The sequence below is a fragment of the Saccostrea echinata genome, unplaced genomic scaffold (assembly GCF_033153115.1).
Source record: "Saccostrea echinata isolate AGI-Se365-2 ecotype Australia unplaced genomic scaffold, CSIRO_AGI_Sech_v1 ptg000045l, whole genome shotgun sequence".
Taxonomy (NCBI): Eukaryota; Metazoa; Mollusca; class Bivalvia; order Ostreida; family Ostreidae; genus Saccostrea; species Saccostrea echinata.
Window position 1 is genome coordinate 4,002,049 of NW_026889794.1, and position 20,050 is coordinate 4,022,098.

Here is a 20,050-nt window from a genome sequence, read left to right on the forward strand (position 1 = left end):
CCCATCCGACTGACTTTAATTTTAAAAATATGTAAACAGTTAAAATTTAGATTTCTCTCTGTGTTCATTATTAACATTGCTTGCATTATGTACTTCTAAATTTTACTGTAAAAATCATAGTCTAAATAGTCTAAAATTCTAAACTTTTATATTTGTGAAAAGTTCATGCATCGTTTATACATTATTAATTATAAAAAGTCGACTTCGAATATATGCGAAATTCTACGATTTTATGATTTATTGTTGGCGGACAGTCATATGATATATATATATACATTTGAATCACGTTGTCCTGACGTTTCAGGCCGAAATTAGATGATTTGTTAACTTTGTTTTTCTATACATAATATTTCAGATAAAAAAGTATTAATTTCAATCTGATTAAAATTTACGTACAATGTAGTTAGTGTAGCGAGTATGCGAGCGGATCTAGCATCTAATTTTAAATAGACTTGATTATTTTGAAATGCAAAAATTTTATATGTAATATCTTTGTTTACTAGAGTATTATAAAAGTATTGAGAGAAAAAAAAACAGACTGAATCGTTTTACTAAGTTGAATTATGATGTAAAATCATGCGACACATTTTCTTTCTTTTACAATTCAATTAACTGCAAACGAAATAAAAGAGCTAATTTCATAGAGTGTACTGAGAATGTTCACCCCCCCCCCCCCCGCCCCCAAACTTTTTTTCTGAGAATAGTATTTTGCTGTAGTAAAATTTCATTAAGATGCTGCCCCCTTTTGATGTTGTAAGTTCGAGCACTGGCAATTTCCAGGATTTGGACAGTAAATTAGCTTTTTTTTAATTGTCAGATAATTTTGGGAAGTCCCCCCCCCCCTCCACACACACTTTTGGTAAGTCTAATTTTTTTTTTTGCTGGTCTGATGTTTTTTTTTTTTGGAGGGGGGGGAGTTGCCCCCCTCCCCCGCCCACTTTTGAAACCGTTGCTACGGGCCTGCAAGCCATGCACATTTTTTTCAAAGTGTGTTAATATTAAAGCACTTTGAAAAGAATTTTTTTCAAAGTGCCTTTATTTGGTTCAAAATTTAACGCACTTTGAATTTTTTTTTCAAAGTGCATGATTTTTCAAGTGCGTTGTAACAAGTGCACATCACGTTTCAAAATTTTTAACTATAATCTGTTTCTTCGCAAACCGTTTACGTCAGATTCAAGATCTCTATCACCCAAAAACTGTCTTTTCCATGTATATACAATTGCACGGGTCATTTATATATACTACCTGGTTCTTCGGTCTAGCATTTTCAGAGTTTTTTTTAAAAAGGTTTCCTGAATGAAAAGCAATTTTTTTCTCTACTCACTGCTCCGTTACGTCCTTCGATGTCATCGTTTTTTTTAATTTTTCTAATGAAGTCTGTCTTTAGATATTGATATCTTTTAAACGAAGTAATATATTACATAAAATTTTAGCATATGAAGAAATGCACCAATACTAAATTTAATCAATTAAATTTTAGTTCGTTTAAGCACCATTTATTAGAGGTATGACTGTACACATCATAAAGTATATGATTAGTTGATAACTCAATTTCGACCCTGCTCCGTGACCCCATTTTTTTGATAATTTTGATAAATATCAAGATATATTCCAATTTTGTAATTCAAATTATATGAAGCTATTGCTAAAATATGTGTACCGAATTTCGATATGATATGATATGATGTTGAATAAAAAAGTTATGCCAAAATTCTACGAATTTTTTAATGATTCTCGTATTATCTGACAAGTCAACATAATTTTGTGACAAGTTGACATAATTTTTTGACAAGTCGACATAATATATTACAAGTCGACATCAGTATCTGACAAGTCGACATACATGTAACATCTAACAAGTCGACTTGTCAGATAATTATGTCGACTTATCAGAATATTATGTTGACTTGAGAGATATTTTGATGACAAGTAAATATCAGTTAGTTGCTTTAACATACTTTAATAACAAGATACCGAGTTCCTGGTCCTGATGATTATTATCTGACAAGTCGACAATAATTATTCGACAAGTTGACATAAATAGCTGACAAGTCGACATAAACATCTGACAAGTAGTGGCAGAAATATGTCACAATAATATCTTGTTCATACAGCATGATTTTCTTAAGATTATTTTTAACTTGAATCTGTGCAATCAATTTATTTAATGGCCCATCAGTAATGTGTATCTGTATAATATGGAATGCATGGTGGAAATGCTCTAGATCTGCAAATTGTATACTATCTAAATTATTAGTAATTATGAAGAGAATTTTTCATACTTTGTTTTTAGATCATTCAACAACCAGCAACGTTCAAATTCCTATATATTTCAGTGTTTGGGACGCATACACTATATATATCTCGAATTTTCGCAGTTTACCCCATACTCCCTGAAACAGCTAATATCTTTTAGCATCAGCTTAAAAAAATTCTTCAGTACGCAGACCCTTAGAAAGCCCAAACATAAGGGGATACACAATCCTATATTTTTATGGGGAGGGGTAACAAATATTTGCACACATAAACAAGGGGGTTCAATTGACGGAGGTTGTTAGCTCGAATCTTCACCCTTTATCCGCCTGTTTATTCCCATTTTATTATCTATATTACAAATTGTCACCCCCTCGAAAACCATTTTCAACCTCGGCTGCGCCTAGGTTGACAATCGTTTTCTTGGGGTAAAAATTTTCAGCGTGATATATTTAACTACATGCAGTATTTAAACATGTATACTAGTCAACTCTCAATACCATATACACGTCCTCTGGTTGGTTTAGTACACTTTCAGAGCAAAAAAAGGTACACCAAATAAAAAAAAAATACCTTGCAAGTCGTTAAGGATATAATAAGAGGTGTTAACTATATACAGGCCAGTAGCAACGGTTTCAAAAGTGTTGAGGGGGGGGGGGCAACTTCCCAAAAAATCAGACAAACAAAACAAAAAAAAAGGTAATTTACTGTCCAAATCCTGGAAATTGCCAGTGGAAATTTTACTATAGCAAAATACTATACTCAGAAAAAAGTGAAGGGGGGGGGGTGCTTTTCACGAGATAATAAGTTGTACAATTTGATATAATGTAGTGCAAAAAAAAAAAAATTAATATCTCTTGCAAATGACCGCAACATTTTCATCTTCAATTTTCAGAGCCTCAATTCTTTTTCATTCTCCTTGTGCCACTGAAAGTACCTGTACTACTTGCCATTTAAACAATTTTTACTAATTTGCAGGTCAGACCTGGTGCGTCTCTAGAGTTACCTAACAACAACGCTTTACGATAAATGTAATGACTTCAACATTCAATCGTCAACTTCTTTTACTTATGTAGCAATGATACCCTTATCACCTGCATATGGAATTTAAGTTTCTCATTTGATTCGATACGCAAGAGTATGCTAGCTCTACGTATGAACAATATCTAAAACGAGGCAAGCTATTAACAAACAAGTTCAAGAAACAAGAGGCCCATTCCCTATGTTTATCTTTTCATTTACCCCCGCTTTCGATGCCAGTGATATCACTCTTTTGTCCATGATTGTTTGGCTTTTGATTTTATAAAAAAAAAATTAGTCGATCTTTATCCTGAATATTACGATAAGTTAGGCAGTCAGTATAGTTCTAGAAAATTACATTTGCATTCTTCAGTGAGAACGATTGACCCACTTGGCTTACATTTTTCATATAAATGTAAATATATAACGTGCCTGCGTGCAAAACCCTAGCTGGTAGGATCTTAAATTTTGTTACTGTACACTGTGAATGGGGTATTTAATTTTCTAACTTTGCACACATATTAAACAAGAAGTCTGTGAGGCAATATTCACTAGTAATCTGATGTGAATATACGCTCTCATGTGAACTGCAAAGAATAATTGTTGAGAAAACTGCGACGGAAATTTGATACAGACAGACGCACGAATAAACAAGAATTCGTACAAAAATGAATCCCAACATATGACATGCCTAAAGAAAGTGTGTGCTAAAATTTTAAGTATATGCGATGAGTAGTTGCTGAGAAAACTGCGACGAAAATTTGTTACCGACAGACAGACAAAAAGACAGACATACAGACACACAAGGGTAAAACAGTATACCCCTTCTTCTCATTCGGAGCGGGGATATAATAACTTGTTGTATGTATAAATCATCGTACTGACCTGGAAAAACAACATAACAGTCAAACTTTGCTATCTCGACCTCCATGGGATCAAGAAAAAATTAACCTCGAGACATCGGAGGATTCGAGATATTAGGGTTAAAATGCATAAAAAAAGAACTGGGGACTTCCATCTTACCTGGACATATCCATGGTATTAAAGATATCAATGTTCGAGATACCTATTAGTTTAATTGTATAATTGTTTTATTATTTGATTCAATGATTGAATAATACAAACTTGTTATGCTAACATGCAACCTTTCTTGTCTACATTTGCTGAAGATAAAATAAAAATAACTATATAGTTGTATTAATTTGGAATTTCTGACTCTGTATTTTTAATACAATTTGAAAAAAATATCAGGCACGTTGCATCGATTTTGAAACCTGAGGGGAGAGGGTGAGGGTAAATTTTTTTTCTAAATTCCAAATTTTATTTCGTGTGAAGGGATGTGACGGTACATATTGTCGTTCTGTTCGTATTGTCGTCGGTGGCAATATGTACCTACCCACATTGCACATATTGTCGTCCATCGCTATACATATTGTCGCCGGTGACAATTCCTTACTTTCCTGCATAATGGACGATAAAGTTAATGTACAGTCAAGCATCGGCACATGCTGTCGTCGGCGACAATATGTACTGTGAACATTTACAAATTTTGTCGCCGATAAATTATTTCATACAATTATTATTGTTGTTTTGAGTTCAATACGATGATTTAGCCACCTGAACCCGAAGGGCGAGATGAATATTGTACATCAAAGATGGCTAAATCATCGCATTGATCTCAAACAGCAATAATTGTTTTGATATATAATTCAATGATGAAATGATATAAAATCATTAAGCAGTTCATGCCATCTTACTTGTTACAAGCCAACTGCAATGAGAGAATCAGTGTTAAATAAACGTTACCAGTCGTATTAAATTGGATTTTTTGAAATTAACTCTAGTTGCTATGATAATAAAAGAAATAATGTCAGGCTCTTTGATAGGATCGATTTCGGCGGGGGGAAGGGGGGGGGGGCAATGGGGGCATTATCAGGGGAAAATCTTTGATTAGCCCAACGAAAATAGAATTCTCTTTACTTCAAATTTTGTTTGATGTTTGGTGGGGTTAGGGGTGGGGTATTAAGAACCATTAGTGAGGGACCAGCCTTTCAATGAACGTTTTTATTCTAATTGAATTAAAAGTAAAAATTTACGTTCAGGAAAAAGTGTTGGGGGGGGGGGGGTCCCTTCCACCCCAAAACCATCCCCACCCCAAATTATATATTCCCTAATGTTATGCTCACCTGAGTGGAAGTCGGTAGCAAGTGAAATAGTTTTCCAAAACTATTGGTATCGAGAACATAAATCCTTATATTCACCTGGAAAATCACATGCATGTGAATATAACGTAGTGTTTTTTTCTTCTTTGTTGAATCTCAGCCAATTGGAAATATGAATTATTCAATTGTGTAATCATAGCGAATATTTACTAGGGCCGTGAAGAGATTGACAAACACACTCACACAAACACGCACGGAGGGAGACAGACAGACAGTAGAATTACTCGCAATAATGAAGGAAGAAAATTTTGTGGTAAAAATTTTTTGTCAAGGATCGGTGTACACGACTATGATTTAAAAAGATTTCAGAATTCCGGAATATTCTCTTTTGTCAGTTGTCATTATATAGAGTTTTTGAGTTCAGTAGTAATATGTATCTTGATAATATTTTTTGCTATTCTTATACATGTGCCAATGTAATTATGGATGGTGGTCGGGGGGGGGGGGGGGGGTCCACATTTTAGCTCAACTGAGCTTGAAGCTCAAGTGACTTTTTTAAATCACTCTTAGTGGAAAATAATCAAGAAAAGTCAAAGATATGGTAGAGTCATTAAAATCTTTTCAAGAACCACAAGACCAAAAAAAAAAGCTGAAACTTGTATGGAAGCTTCCTTACTTGGTGTAGATTTTAAAAGAACTGCAAAGCCATAATTAAGGAACCGTACTAAAGTGGAAAAATCCAATGGTAGAGACTAGAAATATTCAGTTTTTATCAAATCACGTCCGCTGTATATAGGGTTGGGTCACAAAAGGCGATCAGAAATTTACATCCGAATACATGTACAGTGTATAGGGGGGATCTTAATGTAGAACAGCAGGCAAAGAGTTTCTCAGGTAACCCATGTGGCTCATGACCCTTTTGATTAAAAGTCTTCTCAATAAACCTGCTTCCAAAGAAGCTACATGTATGTGATATTGGTTAAATCTTCAAAAGCATTGGATATCAATGTAAGTTAAATTAATAGTAGGATGCAATTAATTTCGATAGATATTTCAGACATTTTAAATTAAAGAGATATTTCACGTATGTACAACCTGTCTGCTAGCAAGCCTTCTTAACTTTCCTCATCATTTTCATCATCATTAGCATTATCTTAATATGTGCATTCAGGGTACTCAAATTTTGTTGTATGCCTGCAATAAGATAGACCGACAGACGACAATATGTGGAGTTATGGAAGGTACATAAATGTCGCCGGTGACAATATTATACTGTATCAAAAAGGAAGATCAAAAAGCCTTCCCACGAACATTTTACATGTATACTTAACCGATTGTAGACATCGTTCAGAAAAAAGTGCCCCTTCCCTCTACGGGTGAAATAACTTTTCAGATCTAATTTTATCCATTAGGAAGTTCTCAATTTATTTTTTAGTCCAATGTAGACAAAATTCATGAGCTGCAACAACGTAGCCCTCTCCGATTTTTTTTTTTTTTTTTTTTTTTTTTTTTTTTTTACATCAGATGAAAAATATTGAAGAGGGCTACATTATTTCAGCTAAAAATTCATATTTTCACCTGGAAAGTCACGTGCAGGTGAACTTAAAGTTCATGTTGTATTTTTTCTATAATGTTGGATCTCAGCCAATCAGAGAGTTAAGATTATTAATTCAAATAATAATAGTGATGGCCTTTGCTTTCTTTCATACTATTTTTTCTTAATAATTCTTGTAATATGTTCCTTTTTTTCCAAGACAAATCTCCCACCTTTTTCTTTATAATTGATACATTTCAGCACACCAAAGTGCTTGCTGGGATCATGACAATTACAACTGTCATGGTAACATGACATTTACAATTAAAGTTAGTAGTTAAAATTATTTTCATATAAAAGAATTATAAGGCTTGTAACCTCACACTCATAACCAGATATCATTGAGATGGTGGCCATCTCAAAGGGCCCCGCTTTCAAAACCGAACATGAAAAGGTAAAGTAGCTGAAAAGAGTTTACTTTGAAGAGGAACATTTGTGTACTATTAAGGGATGTGTTGTTTGAGTCTAAAGGGCTTCTATGTCATCCTTGTTATAAAAAAAATGGCATAAAGATCACGAGTGCTCCATACCCTCTATCAATAGACAGCACACAAATCACTAATGTTGCATATCCTCTATGAAAATTGTTGCATATCCTCTATCAAAATATGGAAGGAAAATCACAAATGTTCCATACCCTAAGTCAGTTGGTAAAGTTTGAGGCTAACTGGACTCAAGGGAAAGAAATTATGCACTGAACAAAGATTTTAGACAGAGAGGCTATTTTTGACCTTGACCCTTGACCTAGAAACTTTGTTCAAGGTCACTGCACATTGATTGACCAGTGGCACTCTGCGAGTGAAGTATGAACCACATTGGACCAAGAGGAGAGAAGATATGCTCCGGACAAGGATTTTTCATATAATTCTGCTATGACCTTAACCTTAGACCTAGAAACATGGTTCAAGGTCACTGCACACCCTTTACCCAAAGACACTCTGTGGGTGAAGTATGAGCCAGATTGGGCCAAGGAGATAGAAGATATGCTGTGGACAAGAGATCTCGGACGGACAGACAGACAGACTGATTACTATACGGCGCCCGCAGAGCGGAGCCCTAATTAATTAATAATGTCTGGCAACATGCAAGTAAAGAAATTCTGCTGAATATTTTAAAGTACTGTATATACTCCTTAAGGATACTATTTCATGAACCTTTCTCCTTCCACACAGGCCAACATTGATATTCGTGAATGCATAAAGTAAACAATTCAAGACAGCGACATGTTTTATTCCATTCTTTGCATAGTCATTTCATCGTGAAAACATTTGTACATACATGACTGTATAAAGATAAGGAATTATTTTCACTGACTGATTTAAAAATTCTTTAAATTCTCAATATATGAAAAAATATTCCTTTACAACTGTTTCTATCAAAGTGCTTAACATTAATGAACCTATTAAATGAATGCATTACTTATTGAATGATTATTTGATAAATTGCTCTATTTAACTTCTTTACTTATCTAAAGAAATATGCACTCTGATTTAACAAAAGTATATAAAGATTTATACACAACATAGTTTATATATATACCTTTCAAACACTAATTCCAAGACTTTCCCAAACTTTCTTCATCTTTAAATCAAGAATTTTTTTTTTTTTATTTCTCATGATCCAATACATATGTGTATACCAGTACAACACAAATAACAGAGACAAAAATATTGTTAGACAATCTTTTTTTTGTATATTGCTGCATTGTACTTTACATAGGTACAGTCCTTTTTCTTGCAATTTTAAGTATAATCATAAGCATTTAATGTCCAAACAATAAAAAGCTGTTTTGTTGGTGTTACACAAGATGTGATGGTTTTTTTGATACAGGGAACACAGTTGGAACAAAAGTCATGCATGAACATGCCTTTAATATAATTATTAGGCAAGAAAATCCATTTCCAGATCTGTGTTGTCGTTGACAACTTGACATAATATTCGAAACTCTTTGAACTTCTTTTCTTTTAATCAATGTCTTCATTTTTTCTTCCTATATATTGATTTTAATTTTTTGATGGTAGTGCTTTGGGTGTTGTTATGTAAAGATAAATCGGAAATAGGCAGTCCTCTTTTTTCCCCTGTTGTTTGATGTTTTTAGGTAATATCTGAAAAGAAAGCATTGGTCATGAGCACTTAAAGCAATGTAGGAAATATCAGCAAAAAATACAACTAATTGCCAATTTTTGTAATTGCACACCCCGCACCTGAGATGTAAATTGCATTTGGCAGTATTCTAAGTTTGTCAAATGGCACAGAGTATTTGTGAAATACCAACTACAAAATCATGATCTTAATAGGCATTCAAATGATAAGCATATTAGAAACTTAAATATTATAAATCTCACAGAATGAAAAGACAACAAAGATGTCCATAGGACATGAATGCCCAGTCGCGGGTATATTAGTAATGCAACATTAAAAGAGCTATATAAATCCCCCCCCCCCCCCTTAAATGTCATATTTTTAAAATTTCTTGAAATGTCCTGAATTGTATATATTGTATGAACTAGATGTGTCGAACGCCATGAATGCCTCTGCAGTTAATTTCTTAATTTTTTCTAAGTTCAAGAGAGATAACTTTGTCAAAAATCATCGGACCATGACCAAATTTGAACTTGACCTGTATTTTTTGGTAAAATACCTGCACATGCAATTTCAACCTTATATATACATCCCTACAAAAGTAAGAGAGTGGAAACTGAACATTTCTATTTTTTCTAAGTTCAAGAGGAATAACTCTGTCAAAAATCATCGGACCATAACCAAATTCGACCTTGACCTGCATTTATTAATATATCCATATGTCAAATTTGCGTTGAATGTGTGCAACTGTTGCAGAGATAATGAATGGGAAGTGAATGATGATGGAATGATGGAACAGAGTAACACTATATTCCCCTGCCCATTTATGGCGGGGGCAGAAAAATCAGAATTAACAAAAAATATCGTGGTTTCAAAGCAGGTCATTGGCAATTTTTGTTTCTAGGACACCACAGATTATTTAGATTTTGTGTTATTTATCAGAAAGAGGACAAAATGTACACAATTTGTTCAATTTTTACTCTAAAATTTAAAAAGCGCAAATCTGCTCCATAACAATATTAACATATTTCACTGATACAGTCCATTATCATTTTACAAAAGTTATGGAAAATTTGACTATAGGTCATCTTCCTGATGTCATATCTAACATATGATGTCATGGCTGATGAAAATATATCCCCCTGTTTTAGAACATAATTATGCATTTCTCTGTCAAAGTTTGATTTTGGGGGCAAATATCAATTGGTCATTATCAAATAGTAGTGTATGAATTTTGACTTTTACTCGACACTCAGGGCCAATGAGCAGTGAGGGATCTTTATAGTGCCAATGCCTGCCGTGACACGGGGCCTCAGTTTTTAAGGTCTCATCCAAAGGACCCACAACTTTCACTTCAAAGTGCTGATCGCATGGCAAAGGAACAGTTGCTACCCATTTTTTTATCGACTTAGGTCAGTCGCAGCCGAGATTCGAACTCACGACCTCCCGATCACGGAGCGAGCACTCTACTGATTGAGCTACTGTGAACGGTCTTCAAAATTGAAATTGAAATCTAAAAAAAAGATATAGTTGATAAATTCTCACCAAAATCTGTTTAAGTGTATAAGCTTATGTAGAAATATCTTAAATGCTTTCTTTCAAACTAAGCAAAATACAAATTTAAGAAAGTGAGGTCAAAGAAAAGGTTAAAGTAAAAAAAGGTTGATGCCCTTCAAAAGCTTACTTCATTTTGTATCAGCATATGAAGTTTGATAACACTGTCCAGAATGGTTTCTTAAAAACTGAGCTAAATACTAATTTAAGAAAAGTGAAGTCAAGGTCAAAAGAAATGTCAAGGTAAAAAAAATGTTGATGCAGTTGAATAGCTCTCATCAGTATGTATCAGCATATGAAGTTTGGTAAAAATATCTTGAATAGTTTCTTTAAAACTGAGCTAAACACTAATTTAAGAAAAGTAAGTCAAGGTCAAAGGAAAGGTCATGATCATGAAATGTTGATGCAGTTGAATAGTTCTCCTCCATGTGTATCAGCATATGAAGTTTGATAAAAAGATCCTGTCATAGTTTCTTTGAAACTGAGCTTTAAACTGTTCTAAAAACAAAGCATAACGGAAGGACAGAAAGACGGAAGATAGACATGACAAACTCTATATGTCCTAACCATATTCATGTATTCTGATGCAATGTATTTAAAGACTCATCTATAAATGTCTTTATAGTACTGATACATGTCCCCCAAAAATGGCTAACCAGTAATCTGAAATGAAGAACTTTGCGATCTTGCTAAAAAAAATAATAATACAGTCAGGGTTTAACACTAAGGCACGTCAGACCAACTTGGTTAAATGAATGGTATGGTTGTGTGCAATGTATGTGAACTAGACCTTTTGGTCAGGTTGATAACTGTTAAATCCTTTTCAGTCTTTTGAATAAATATATACAAAATTGTAAAAAAAAAATTATCTTATTTGTACAAATGTAAGCACAACCTTTGCTCTGTATGTTGAAATCCCTTCATAACACAATTGTTATTTTTAGCAATAAAATTTTTTATAATATATATTTTTAGCTGTAGTAGACAAGTCTGGGTTGAAACGTATCAATTGATATGGTATAAATACTTACCAAGTAACACTTTCTGTATTTATTAATATTTAGGATAATCATTTTAGTAAAGTTTGTTGAATGTCTTTAAGGCTCATAATTTTCATGTCCCAATTAATGAACCAGACTCAAAATGGCTACTCTGTCAGAATCTTGACACGCATGAGAGATAGTTTCAAAAGTTACCAATTAAAATTAACAATTATAAGAAGTTTGGTCAGGGCAAGTGATTTTATGGTTAGTAATTCAAATTATGGAAGGTAGCCTGACATGTCTAGTACTTGTTAAAATAAATGTCAAACCTGATACTCAAACCCCGTTATCTCGAACTATCCATAGAACTGTGGAAAAACTTGTAGATATCGGGAAGATTCAAGATGTTAAGGGCAGTGCTCCAAGTCACACTTCCTACCAGGTCGCTAAATGACGACCTAAACTTTTTTTTGGTCGCCATTTCAGAACTTCTGGTCGCAATCAACAAATATTTCACTCGCCATTGTGAAAACATTTTGTGAAAACACATTTACATGTAGCATATAGTAAAAGCAAGGAACAACACTCATTTATGTACCTACGATGTCTTTTTAAAATTTATCAAAGATTACTTATTACTGTGACTTAATAATTTGCTAGGCTGAAGAAACCACTCATGAAATAGTAGTTCATAGAACCACCAGTATGGTTGTGCAATGAAGAACACAAGTGTTTTATCCTAGAATTAAAATTAATTCAAATGAAATTGTAGCAAGTTTGACTGATGCGTGCATAAGTTTGAACTATTCAGATCTGACTTCGTCAGCTGTTTGTTATGTTTATTTTATGAACCTATGTATTAAACAGTTGTTGTCCACATCACCAAAACATGATGATATTCAAGCTATATTAGCCAAATGCTCCATTAACAAGATCAGGTTTTAAAAAGAATACAACATTTTGACAGCCGTTCTGTTGACTGTACAGCATGCTGGCATATCATTACGTAATCTCAGTCTTTGCGACGCTTAACAAAGTTTTAGGAATGTCCTCATTGACAAACATTTTCTTGACAGAGAAGCTTGGGAAAAAAGTAATCTTGATCCCAATCATAAAAATTGACAATCGCCAGCCCAAATTTTCTCAGTCGAAATAATGCGAGTTTTAGTTAGTTTTAATTTCCAGTCGCAAATTTAAATTTTTGGTCTCAAATGCGACCATTTTAGTCGCAACTTGGAGCACTGAAGGGTAAAATATTTATTAAATATAATAAAAGATTGGGACTTAAAAATTACTGACATATCCACTGTATTCGAGATATCAGTATTCAAAATACCTATGTTTAACTGCAAAATCATGTATTCTGTAAATCAACTATTATTCCCGACAATTTTTATTCAGGATTCTTTACCTTGAAATCCATCTGCAACAGTAAGCATTAATTTTTCCAGTGAAGGAAACATTCTACCATAATACAATAGCTGTCACAACTTATGATTGGTTTGTAATGAGAAATATTTCTAAGTAATGAAGGTTGCAAAAATTGCAGATCTTTCTTGCAGGCAAGTTAAAGTTGATTTACAGTATATCATGTTTATATACTGAACTTTACAGGGTATAATAATCAAATCTTACCATTCAAAGTAATTTAATGTTTCCCTAAGTATGACATCTTCTTTCATCAACTGCCATCAGAAGTTCGAATACTTAAGCCAGTTCCAATGTCCTCCTTTGCAAACCCTGGTATTCCATGTGAACGGACATTGGGTCTCCGTCTGATTCTTAGCCACTCCAATTCTCCCCATATCTTCAAAGAGAAAAAGAAGTCAACTCTACCTAAGATCAATAGCTTCCTTAAGCTGAAGTCTTCTTAAATAAAAGATGATCTAAAAGAGGTTTAATATACAACAATGCTCACTTGAGCCATTTCAGCTCTGCTGTTCTTCAGAAACTTTTTTATCTCCATGAAAAATTGTGACCTCATAATGTGACCTAACCTAGCTCCAATAATACTGCATCTTTGGTTGATTTGTAACATACAAATTAATAATTAACAAGCACTCTGAGAGTATTGCATTAGCAATACTAGTCCCCTACCGCCAAGTGTAATCTGGTTCCCGTTAAGAATTGAAAATGCCATAATTCCGTCAAAAATCAATGAAGTGGGACGAAATGCAAATTTGATCCACAACTTATCAAGGTAAAGTCACATAACAAAAATCAGCTCAATATCTGAAAGCGTTTAGAAGAAAATTGCGGAAAACCCTTAAAAATTGAAAAGGCCCTAATTCCAACAAAATCAATGAAGCGGAACGAAATGCAAACTGATCTGTAACTCATCAAGATACACTCACATACCAAAAATCACTCAATATCTGCAAGCGTTTAGGAAAAAAGTACGGAAAACCAAGTGGGACAGACAGACAGAGGGACAGACAGACAGACAGACAGACTCAGAGGAAACCTAAAACCTATAGTCCCCTCCGGTTGCACCGGTAGGGGACCAATTACTAAAAAAAAAAATTGCGGGGGGGGGGGGGGGTGGGGGTGGGGGGACTACTTTAACACTTTCCACCACCATACATCCAATACATGTTTTTAAACCCAGAAAGACCAGCAGGGGGAACAACGTAAACATGTGGCATATTTCTCTCTTATAATGTACAGTGGGGTATTTTTTGTGTGGAACGATTATTTTAGGGTTTTACAGATTTATTCCTATGGTACACCTGATAAATAAGTGTAATAAATATAATTTCTGAAAAAAAAGTCCAAGTCCTAAGGGAGGGGGGGTCCTATCCATAAGTACCTGTGCTGCTGACTTGTGGGGAATAATTTTCACTTTTTAGCCCTGTTGACTTGTGGGGAATATTTATCACTATTGACTTATGGGGAATATGTATCACTATTTATCATTGTTGACATGTAGGGAATATTTATCACTGTGGGCTTGTGGGGAATATTTATTATCATTGTTGACTTGTGGGGAATATTTATCATTTTTGACTCGTGAGGAATATTTATCACTGTCTACTGGCTTTTGGAGAAATGCATTATTTTACTTAACATTTACATTAAAAAGTGTAATAAATATAATTTCTGAAAAAAAGTCCAAGTCCTAAGGGAGGGGGGGTCCTATCCATAAGTACCTGTGCTGCTGACTTGTGGGGAATAATTTTCACTTTTTAGCCCTGTTGACTTGTGGGGAATATTTATCACTATTGACTTATGGGGAATATGTATCACTATTTATCATTGTTGACATGTGGGGAATATTTATCACTGTGGGCTTGTGGGGAATATTTATTATCATTGTTGACTTGTGGGGAATATTTATCATTTTTGACTCATGAGGAATATTTATCACTGTCTACTGGCTTTTGGAGAAATGCATTATTTTACTTAACATTTACATTAAAAATACAAATTATTTTTTCAATAAATATCTACCAAATCTAAATTTAAAGAATCAATCATCATATAAATGTACTGAAACTAAATAATGTTCATAAGTCCTCTAAATCAAAGCACATTAAACATGTTTGATATGCTGCATATAGAGTTCCCTTAACTAGATTTTAATTTTTTCTTGCATAAAACTGTTTTCAATTCAGAGCTTATAAGTCAGTCTATGCGAAAGTTTTGTGGACCACACTGGACATTCAGTCCTGTGTAATTTTTAATTAATGCAATGAATACAAAGGAAAAACCTCTTAAGTATAGGCCCAACAGCTTTTCTTTTACCAGGGATCGCTCCCACATAATTCTGTAGACAGTCCATGTGTCTTAATGATGTTTATTTATGCATTTGGAATTGTATATTTTCTACTTATAAAAAAAAACATTGAAATGACTGCGTCGAAATAGTTAAGCTCAAAACCAAACTCTGAGACATCAGACATTCCGGTCCGGTGTAAAAATGACACATCAGGCCAGAGGCACTGTATCCAGGGATAGTGATCTCAAACTTTGACTTGTCTCAATGCAAAACTTGGTTGCCCAAAATTAGGAAAGAACTTAATAAGCAAAAAATTAATTTCTGTAAACGTTATGATAAGAAAAAAATGTGATCAAATATCAGTATATATACCAGTCAGTGAAAAAAAAAAATGATGCTGCATTTGTACATAAATGTATACAACTGTACTTGTAAATTTAACCTTCTAACACACACTGCCATGCAGCAATAACCATTTCCTTTTAATTTCCTTATACATGTAATAAAATTCATATTTTAAAAAAATTATTTTCGGTAGGATCCTTTTGTGAATCGTGATTTTCAGAGATAACTCTGAAGCAACGCTAAAGGAAGATACATGTAGTTGCTACGAAACATACATCTTATCTTGATCAGGATACATTATGTTACGCTGTACATATATTCTGTGCGTGAATAAATAATCTAATTTCCTAATAAGAAGTTAACAAAATATTGTTAGACGTAAAGCGTATTTACTACAAAGGAAAATAACGAACCTGATTTTAAAATGAATGGTATAATCCAGAAACGCTACCAAGGAAACATTGTCAATCAGGTGCGTGGCGGAAATCAAGTGTTCAATTTATTGTTTTATTAATAAATTAATGTAATCTAAATAAATATGTGCATTTGCATGAACAAAATCACTTGCTCGATCGGACAAGTATTTGACAATTTCACTTGCCCAAACTGAGAATTTACTTGTCTCAGGCAATTGGACAACCATTAATGTCGATCCCTGGCACCAATTGATTACTCTCAATTATAATCAATCATTTATTAGTAGATATTGTAAAATTTTCTGATAATTCAATATTTATCAACATGGTTATATCTTCACAAAGAATTTTGGCTGAAGTAAGTCGGAGGTTAGAGTGATCTGTTCTGAATGAATCATGGTAATATTGTTACCCTCATCATTAACAACATATTTTGCAATGGGTAACATCATATAAATAGTGCTTATTTTTTAGGGTAAAACAAGAGGCCCCTGGACCACAATGCTAACCTGAGTAACTTTGGCCCCACTGTTCTTCATCTGATTTCCCCCCTTGTAATACCTATTGTGGCCCCGCCCTACCCCAAGGGGTCATGATTTGAACAATTTAGAATCTTCCACATTAGTTTCAGCTTTTTGGTTCTTGAAAATAAGATTTTTAAAGATATTTTCTACATATTTCAATGTAAAAACTTGGATTCCCTATTGTGGCCCCGCCCTATCCTAGGGGTCATGATTTGTATAATTTAGAATCTACACTACCCAAGGATGCTTCCACATAAGTTTTAGCTTTTCTGGCTAAGTGGTTCTTGAGAAGAAGATTTTTAAAGATATTTTCTACATATTTCAATGTAAAAATTGGATTCCCTATTGTGACCCCGCCCTACCCCCGGGGGTCATGATTTGAAGAATTTAGAATCTACCCTACCCCAGGATGCTTCCACATAAGTTTCGGCTTTTCTGGTTCAGTCGTTCTTGAGAAGAAGATTTTTTAATGACCCCACCCTATTTTTGTCTTTTCTTGATTATCTCCCCTTGAAAGGGGGTTTGGCCCTTTATTCTTAAAATTTAAACTCCCCTTCACTCAAGAATGCTTTGTACCAATTTTGGTTAAAATTGGCCCAGTGGTTCTTGAGAAGAAGTTGAAAATGTGAAAAGTTTACAGACTGACGGACAGACAGCTAGAGGGATGACGGACAATGGGTGATCAGAAAAGCTCACTTGAGCTTTCAGCTCAGGTGAGCTTAAATGACATACTGAGAGAAAAATATTTTCAACTGATGCATCAGTATGTACACTACAGTGTATTATACAGCTGAATGTCTGATTGATAAATAAAACAAAAAAATTCTACATCAGAATTAATTTAAAAAGGCATTTAAACACTCTGCATAGGTTTTTTATGCCAGTCCTATACCCCAAGGGATCATGATTGAAAAAAAACAAAAAAAACTTGAGTCTACCTGAAGATGCAACCATATGAATATGACTAACCAAGGTTTTATTTTTCTTGAACAGTTAATTTTTATTTAAAGATTTTTCCTATGTTTTTCTATGTAAAACTTTGATCCAAAATTGTGGCCCCACTCAACCATTACACCTGGGGTTCATGATTTGAACAAACTTAAATCTGTGGCAGTGCTACCTGAGGATGCTCCCATATGAATATGACTACCCATGGTTTTGCTGTTCTCGAGAAGACGTTTAAAGATCTTTAGCTATATATTCCTCTGTAAAACTTTCATTTCCCATTGTGGTCCCGCTCTACAAAGGGGTCATGATTTGAGCAAAACTAAATCTAAGGGCAAGAGAAAGAAAAACCCCTGACCCTAGGGCCATGAAATTCATAATTTTGGAACTCAGGAAGAGGCACTTTGCTCATTTAATAGTCTGTCTGTTTAATACCCAGGAGAAGAAAAGATTTTCAAAAATATTAAGGAATTTTCACTATATAAATTCAATAGACAACTCCATCTTCAAACATAAGAGCTGCTGACCCTGAAGCTACAAATTTCACAAATCTGGAAGAGGTACCCTTGATTAATATAACCATGGGCTCAGTTTATCTGCTTTATACCGAGAAGCAGGAAAGATTTTCAAAAAATTAATGCATTTTCACTGTATATTCAATAGAACCATGCCTTAGCACCAGAATCCCGAACCAAGTGGCCATGATATTCACAATTTTGAAAGAGACACTGTTACTTATCATAACTATGTACTAAGATTGGTATAAATCTGATGCACATGATCAAAGAAGGAAGATTTTCAGAGAAATAATGCATTTTCACTATATAACCAATTGGGCCCTGCTCTAACACCAAAACTAATGACCCCTTGGGGAATAAAATTCAAAATTATGGAAAAGGCAACTTTATTCATCATAACCATGAACTTAGTATTGTTTTCAACACTCAGGAGCAGAAAAGAAATTTTCAAAGAAATAATGCATTTTCACTATACCTGTATTATCCATAGACCACACCCTCCAACCTCTCATCCAGGGGCTATGAAATTCACAATTTTCAAAGAAGCACCCTTGCTCATTATAACCTGCACTTAGTTTTTTCCCCTTAATAATCAGAGACAGAGAAGAAGATTCCCAAAGAATTAATGCATTTTCACTATAATTATCACTAAAGCCCCATCCTAACACCACAACCCAAGGGCCATGAAATTAATAATTTTGGAAGAGGTGCTCATCATAACTTTGTACTTAGTTTGTTTGCTTCATATCCAGGAGCAGAGAAGAATATTTTTAAAGAAATAATGCATTTTTACCATATTTAATCAATGGAGCTCCACCCTTACACCAGAACCCCTGATCTTGGGGCAATGAATTTCAAAATTTTGACAGAGGGCTTAATGCTTATTCAACCATAGCAGCAATTCAACTGTTTAATTTCCAGTAGTAAAAAAAAGAAGATTTTAAAAGATTGAAATAATTTTAATAAGTTTAGCCCTATCCCTCAGGCCAAAGGGGGGGGGGGGGGGTGGCAGATATAATGAAATTCACAATTTTTATTCCCCTTCATCATACTAGATATTGGTTGAAATTGGTTCATCAGTTCCAGAGAAGAAGCTAAAAATATTCAAATGTTAAAGAAGGATGGACAAAAGCATATAGCAAATAGGTCAGTGAGTGACTTAGGTTTTCATTTGAAAAAAAGGGCTAAAATTAGCACAGAGTTAATTGGAGTTTCCTTTCAAGTAAGATCGATTGAAAACAAAAAAAGTGCATTTCAAAGACTGAATAACCATAAGGTCAGCAAATGAAGTCAGTGAATGTTTTTTTTTATGGTAATGGAAGCATAGATTTCAAAATGAGAACTTAAATGATAATTGTTTACTTATGATCTATTACTGTAATCTTGACTTACCAAAGCCTTCTGTCATCATACAGAAATCCAGACAGAATGCATTCAGTTATATACTTGTATCCTCCAATTCCATGCAGAGTTGTCTGTTTACACATCTGCCTCTCAGTCTCCAACATTTTCAAGAATAAAGTCACCTTAAGTTTACTCTTGTTGTGAAAACTCCAAAATCTGCAATAATAGTTTTGCTCTGCATTACACAATTTAATTGAATTTTTTTCATCAGTATATGTGTATATTTTTACCCATGATTACAAGAAAAGTCTACATCACTCAACACCTGATTTTTGACCCCAATAGCAAATATAATTTGTTAGTGCTCTCAATACAACTGACCTTGTCTCGACACACAAGAACAGGTAAGAAATAAAATATAATATTATGTAATCTTTGCATCAACTTAGATAGTTTTAAAAGACATTTTGCTTTATCTGGAGGGGCGAGATCAAGTCAAACATCTGGGATTGAATCATTCATCTTTTTTGTACTGTTTAAACTTTTCACATTTTTTAAAAAAAATACATGACTTTGTACTGGTATAATTTAA

At 33.9% G+C, this 20,050-nt stretch overlaps 1 long non-coding RNA gene across 1 annotated transcript; it reads right to left on the minus strand.

Annotated features, from left to right (window-relative positions):
• Nucleotides 1–8,260: 8,260 nt before the first annotated feature.
• On the minus strand, nt 8,261–19,843 carry LOC133201808 (uncharacterized). The gene is made up of 3 exons (XR_009723146.1): nt 19,507–19,843; nt 13,284–13,455; nt 8,261–9,134 (listed from the first exon to the last, which is right to left on the minus strand). It is a non-coding gene; the product is annotated as an uncharacterized LOC133201808 (long non-coding RNA).
• Between the last annotated feature and the right edge of the window lie 207 nt (nt 19,844–20,050).